This window comes from Macrotis lagotis, chromosome 4 (assembly GCF_037893015.1).
Source record: "Macrotis lagotis isolate mMagLag1 chromosome 4, bilby.v1.9.chrom.fasta, whole genome shotgun sequence".
In the NCBI taxonomy this organism is placed as follows: Eukaryota; Metazoa; Chordata; class Mammalia; order Peramelemorphia; family Peramelidae; genus Macrotis; species Macrotis lagotis.
Window position 1 is genome coordinate 12441803 of NC_133661.1, and position 7647 is coordinate 12449449.

A 7647-nucleotide genomic window follows, 5' to 3' on the forward strand; every position below is an offset into this window, starting at 1 on the left:
AGGAATCTTAGCAAATAGTTGCTTTTGTAGCTTGGGGAGAACTGTTTTTTCTAGTTCAATCTGAGAAATAGGAACCTATAACCTAGAAAAACCTTTTGGTTGCTCCCAACACACACAACACACACACACACACACACACACACACACACACACACACACACAGAGAAACACCCAGTATCTCTTCTAGTCCTGAAAATAATATTTCATTCAATTCTACAAATTCTGAAATGGTTTCAATCAACTGTCCTTCTGTGCAGTCATCACTCTGATGGCTTTCCTGATCAAAACTCCCTTCCCCAGTTGCTACTCCTTGATAGGTATTGTCTTCTCCCATTAGACTGTAAGCTCCCTGAAGACACAGATCATCTCACTTGGGGCTTAGCACATGGTAAACTTTAAATGTTTTTTTAAAATATTATTATTCATTCCTTTCATAAGTTCTCCACAGAGAATCCACCCACTGAAGCAAAAGGTTCTCTCTCTCTGCTTCTCTATTAGCTTAGGAATGGCCACTTCATGAAATCTCCAAGTATATTCAATGAATGCTGCACATAGTCATTTGGAAGATCCATGTGTGGCCTCCAGTTCTTTTGATCTGACCAGTCAACATCAGTTCCCCAACATGCCCAGTCATTTACTTCACTTTCATCCATATGCTCCATCATACTTATCCCCACTGATTCTCTTTCCTTTGCTCTCTGGGATTCTTGTAATTTTGATTTCATGATTCATAGTCATTACATTACTGGGTGTTTAAGAAATGGCATTTCATGGGATCATTTGAGGGGGAGGTGGCATATTGCTGTCAGCTCTGGATCACTAAAAGCATGGAACAACATCTCCAATCTGATCCAGCCCAAGGTCTTCCCAAATCCCTGAGAGTGGCTCCAATTCCCATCCACCCAGGGAGGTAATGGACAGGAGGACTGCCTCGAGGGGCTGTCCGCCCAGCTTCATAATCAAAGTGTGGACATGAGCTCATTACCTTTTCGTCAACTGAGCAAAAAATTGCACTTTTTTATGATATGTGTTCCTTTATAACCTTTAAGATAGTAGTAATCTATCACATAATTACTTTGAATGGCACATTTCAGAATGACTCAGGGTTGATATCCATAAATAATTGGAGGAGAAGGAGGGAAAAGGCTTTTGGTGGTGTTGTGTGTCCTTCGTTCTCCAAGAGGACTATGATATCAGGAAGGAGATGTCATGACTTGCAAATGAATTTCATTTGAGTGAGGCAGGGCTGCACAAAATCACCAGCCTCACTCTTTCATGCAGAGTCAACTGGATCCAGTGGCAAGATACAGATCAGGATAACTGGAGGTGACCCTGCTGCTGTGGGAGACCCTGGCCTTTTGAAGCTAAGGGCTTTAACAGGACTCAGATGGACTGAGGCAATGCCCTTCTGTGATTAAGGCTAGGGAAGAAATGAGGCAAAGAATGGCCTCTTTTACTTAGTGAAAAAATAAAAATCAATTTGGGAGAGTCCACAAGACAGCCAGGCTGCCAAAGGGACTCAGACTGAGGCCCTTTCAGGACTAGTTGAAAGAACTAGGTATGACTAGCTAAGAGAAGAGAAGATTTCAGGGAGTGAGGAGCATGAGGGCTACCTCCAACTATCTGCTATTTACACCCACTCTGTGCCATCAGCATCCAAATAATGACCAAATGAGGCTTAGGTTGGCACCTGTTGTTGACCAGTTAATAAGAGCCAGAGTGACTGGGTTAAGGCATAGTCCATTAAAAAAAAAATCTAGCCCTTAGATCCCAAGATATCTTGCTAGGTTTCAGATAAAAATGATGTTTTTTTATGATATGTTCCTTTGTAACCCTTAGGAGGAAAATAACTTAAATTGTTGCATAATTACTTTGAATGGTACATTTTGACATCCATAAACAACCAGAGGAGAAGGAGGGGAAAGGCAAAGAGTTGTTAAATCACCTGTGTCACTACTCACTCCACTGTTACAGGACTCTCAGCAAAATTCAAACCACTGGTTGAACAGATTTCTAGTTGTAAACACCAAGTAAACTTAGATGTGGAAGATACTGCTCTGTTGTACACCTCCATGGAGAGCCCTTGGCGTATGCCGGAAACAACCTGTTTGGGATTGTTTTTATAGCATTTCATAGTTGAATTATGATTCTCCTGTGTTTAAAGATGTGTTCCCAAACTTCCCTCACCTTGGGATAGGTCTCACACAATAAATATAGTAAATGGAAATATGGTGCCCTTTGGTGGCCTACCTCACCCTGAACTGAAATGAAGTTTTAGCTTCAGCCATATGTCACTTCAGCTGGAAGAACAGAATTTTACTTGGTCTTTCTAGTCTTAAAACAGCCTGAGATGCCTATTCATGACCTCTGAATTCATCAATGGTTCACTCAAAGCTGAGGGTTTGAAATAATCCTGGAATACTGTTGTTCAGACATCTCACTTGTGTCCAACTCTTTGTGGCCCATTTGGGATTTTCTTGTCAAAGATTCTGGAGGGGTTGGCTATTTCCTTCTCCAACTTATTTTACAGATGAAGAAACAAGCAAACAGGGCTAAGTGACTTGCTCAGGGTCACCCAGCTAGGAAGGGTCTGAGGCCAGCTTTGAACACAGGAAGAGGAGCCCTACAAAGACAGAATAGCAGAGCTGGGGTTCAAACCAAGTTCTTCAGTGCTGCCTTTGATGTGAGAGAGGACAGGGCTAAGCTGGGAGGGTCAGGAGGAGGACAGCCAGGCTGGTGAAGGGACTCAGATCAAGGCCTTTTCAGAACTGGCTGAAAGAACCAGGTGTGGCTGACCAGGAGAAGAGAAGATTCAGGGGCTGGGGAGCATGAGGGCTATCTCCAACTATCTGCAAGCCTGTCATGAAGGAAGGATCCACCTCTACTGGGGTGGCCCCTTGGGCCAGGACCAAGAGCGATAAATGGAAGCTGCAGAGGTAGACTGAGGCTTCATGTCACCCGTCCAATTGGTACAGCTGTGCAGGAGTGGACTAGACTACCAAGGTGGCTGGCTACTTTGAGGGAATGCTATATGAATGAATGAACCAATGCATGTCATTCCCTCCCTCCTTTTTCTTTCCCTCCATCTCTCCTCTTTCCCATCCTCTTCACCCTCTCTCTTCTTCCCCCTCCTTTTCCCTGTCCTTCTTCCCCCTCTTCTTTCTCTCTTTCCCCACCCCAGTCCTGTCCTGGTGATATTCAATTCTCCAAGAACCACCACATTGGTGCTGGACTCTGTGTGAATACCAGTTCACTGCACTTCAGTGACTACTGCAGTTCAAAACTCCTAACCTCTGGAAATCCCCAGAAGCAGGGACTTCAGGTAGGCACCATAACACCCAGCCACAGAACTTTTCTTGAAATTGTCTTAGATAATGCAACCTTTGGTTGCAGGAGGAGAGAAATGGCATTCACAACCCAACTGGCAATATTCCCATTATGGTCTGCCCAGGTTCTTAGTTCTGAGTCATACACTTTAAGACAAACATTGATAAACTAGAATGGGTCCAGAAATGAGCAGCCAACATGGTGAGAAGACTGGAGATTGTGGCATATAAGGAACGGTTGAAGGAACCAAGGATGTTTAGCTTGAAGAGGGGAACCTGATGACTGAATTCAGATATGTGAAGGTCTCTTATATGGAGACAAGATTTGATTTGTTCATTTTGGCAGCAGAGAACAGAACCAGAAGAAATGGGTGGAATCTGTCAAGAGGTAAACCGGCTTGATATCAGGAAAAACTTGCTAGCAACCAGAACTATGCCAAAGTCAAATGGACTCTTCCAGGAGGTGACGGGTTATTTCTCTTTGGGGGGTTTCAAATAGCTGCTACCATGCTGCCATGAATTTTCATTCATTTAAGGGTTGGACTAAATGATCTAAGGTCCCCACCAACTCGACTGCATGGAAAAATGAGTAAGCCTAAAACACTGACATTTGGCATCAGTTGATGAAGCTTATCAGTGATAAATGAGGCAAAAAAAAATGACTGTGATCCCCTCCCTCCTCTTCTTAGAAACACTACAGTAGAGAGCTGTTGACAAAGAATATTGGGGACAAAGCAGCAACCATATCACCACATTCCAGCTTGGTCCCATCTGCATCACCCCATGAGTGAGGCTGGCAGTGGGATGAATGTAAACTGAGAGGTGCTTCACTGAATGGGGAGGAGGGGTAGCCGACATATGACACTGCCACAGAAGCCCTTCTTTCAGGGGCCAGAAAGCAAACTAGGCACATATCAGGAATCTCAATTCTAACTGTGGGAGGATACTAACGTGCAAAGAACAATTTACATATTTTAAGTATATTATTTTCTTAGCTCTTCCAGGAATACCTGATGATACTCCCTCTACCAATACCCATCACAGCCCTTCCACACCTTCATCTTTCTGAGATGAGGCAAAAATAATCCGTGTCTCGTTAGAATTTTACAGATAATACAACAGAGGCAGGGGTTGGCCATTACTCTGACTGGGCAGGCCAGCTCAGCACCAATTAGCTCAAACCAGCCAAGCCAAGGAGGAAATAGATCATTAGACACAAATACCCAAGTCTCTGACTATCAATACTAAGAGATATGGAATAATAGCTGCACAAGGGCCTTGCAAAAGCAATGTCTCTGACACACATGGTACCTTGAACATTCAGAGTCTTGAATCCTTTGCTACATATACATTGTGCTGGTGGAATGTAGAAATGATGCCTTGATAAGTAATCAAATTTTTTAAAAACTTAAAAAAGTGTTTTCTTTTAGTTTTACTTAGTAACTCTTATTTAATTGCCATCAATGAATATGCAACTTTCAAAATAAAAATCACCAAAACAAAAAATAAAATAAAAATACATTTAAAGGAAGTATTTGGAACATTTGGATAAAAAAAAGCAATGTCTCTAAAATTAGGCAGGACCTTGGGTCCTGCCACCCACTCACTACCAATATGACCTCAGGAAAGTCATAGTCTCTGTGGGCCTCAGTTTCCTTCTCTGTAAAATGAGCCATCAGACAAGATGGCCTCCAGTTTCCCTAACAGCTCACATTTCTGAGAACTCCTCAAAAATAGGGTCAAATGAGGAACTACAGGGACTTGAGTAAGTTTAAAACTTTCTTCTACAAATCCATCATCTACTGCCATTATGATCCCATCTTGAAAACCTCTCTCCAACCATCACTTTCTTATACTTTATTCTTTCTCTTCCTCTGCACTGTGACCTGCAGGGTCTCCACCTCACCCTGTCCTTGCAGGTCATCTTCCTGCACTATTTGCCCTCCCCTTTGGTCTTAGCATAATTACTGATCTTAGAATGTGGGAGTTCAAAGGGACCTCGGGAGTGAGGAAGTCCAGTCCATCTGCAGAAGGAGTCCATGCTAGAACGTTGTCCATACATGGTCCACCCAGTCTTGGGGGTAGAAAACCTCCAAGGTAGGGAAGTCCTCTGCAGCTCAAGGCAGCCAGTTCCAATCCTGCAGAGCAGGAAGTTCTGACACCAAGCCTGATTTCATTTTTTTGTGACCACTTTGATCTGTTGCTCTGGGTGATGTGCCCCAAGGCTAAACAAGACAGATCCAGCCTCCTCTAAGTGACAGTCCTTCGAAGACTTTAAAACAATTAACTAGACCCTCTTCAGTCTTCTCTTCTGCAGGTTAACTCTCCCCAGTCCCTTCAATTGATTACTCAGTGACCTGGACCGAAGGCAGGTCATGATCCCAGTTACCCTCCTCTGGACACTCTCAATCTCATCTACATCTTTCTTCAACCACATTCCTCAGATTGGTTCTTGTCCTTCATTATCGAAGAAAACCACAATGACATCACTATGTTTGAGACAAATGACAGTGTGTCCGACTGTAAGGCCGATACGAGATCGTAATGTTCTATCACAGGTCAGGCACAAATAGTCCATGTGAACCCCTGGAGTGGGTACTCTAAACTTACAGATGCAATGTTTCCTTTGAGCTGCTTCAATTTTACCCTTCTCCTAGAGCACAGTCCCCTCACTTATAAGGGCACACCATACAAGATTGTCTTGTACCAGGGTCTCCCATGCTATACAATCAATTTTAAAGTCCTTCAGAGAGACCTTCAGAGTGTCCCTAGAAGTGACCACAAGAAAGACCATCATTTCCCTTGACCTAGAAGGAATGCAAGACAGTCCAAGGTCCTATGAGCATTTTGGTGGCCATATCACACTGCTGACATACTGAACTTGTCAGTCCCCTGGATCTTGTTCAGAACAATTGGTATCTAGCCATCTCCTCAAAATCATTAAAGGAACGAATCCTGCAGAGAAGGGGGTCTGCCACTCTCATTGCCACCAATAGCTACACTTAAGCAATTTGAGTCACCTGGCTCACATATGATTCTTCCTCCATGCTGGAGCTGCTTTCCTGGGCTACTTTGCAATTTCCTTCTTGAACACATCCCAACCCTGCCGAACTGACTTACCCTGATGCACTTTACTCTAGGAGATCCTAGCTATCTTCCCCCGACCCCTTTGCAATCTGCTTGTTCAAAATCTGGGGTATGTGTCACACCAGTCCCAAATTTCTCCTTCTCCATCACAATTCTAAGTCACTTTCTCCTTGGACTCTTCTCATTTCCATTTTAGAACTCACTCCTCACTACGTGTGGTTTGTGATTCTCCAACATTTGTAGGGATGAAATTATCACAAAAGTAAAACTAGCACAGATTCTTTTTGCAGATGAAGGACTAGCATTTGTAAGGATAACTTAAGTCTTTTATCATTTCTCTTTCATGCCAGGTTTGTCATGTTTCCCCAAAGCCTCATCTATTCTTTAGTCCAGCCGCCAGCCTGGTCTGGAGTACATGGTCCAGTGACAAAGTCATTTCTGTTTCTCCATCCTTCCATCTTCACCAGAATATTTCCCATTATGCCTCTCCCTTCTGGTTCCTGGATTTTCTACATGAGTATCTCTTTTTAATAAACTAGGGTTCTTTCTGGGACTTGCCCCTAGATGAATCACAGCCTGGGCTACTGGAATCTTTTTGGACGTCTGAGTAGGTTCTTTGTTACATCATGGACACAGGACCAGAGACAGTAGCACAGCTTCTTGGTACCTCCTGAGCCAGGACTTGCCAGTTATGGGGACTATTCTCTTTTTCCTCTGACCCTCAATGGATGAAGTTTCAATGGCTCTACTTGGTCATTCTTGAGAGGACAAGCAGCTTCTTCCTGCTCAGAACTGGCAGCCCTTTGTTCTTCAGGATCTCTGGGTGGACCTTTGCTTTTTCTATCATCCTCACAAGGGCTGATTCTCCCTCACCCTTAGATTCCTCTTTTGATGACAGAGCCTCTCTTGCATTTCCTTTGGAAACACTGCCCTCTCCCTAATAACCTGGGCATTCTTGCAAGTCCCTTCACCTTCTTCTCCCTCAGAATGAAGATTAGCCTGCATTTGGAAAACAGATGAGTCATCTAGCCAGCCAGGGCAGAGAGGCAAACATGTGTACAACACATGAAATCAATATGCCTTAATGGTAGAGATTTTTAGCCTCTCCTTCCCTTCTGCCGACTCATAGCTCAACTCTAAGGGATCTTTAAGGACTTTTAAAGCAAATTTTATCTCTTTTTAACTTGGAATCCCAATTTGGATTCCTGGCTTTTGTCTCAAAAGTTCCCCAAAC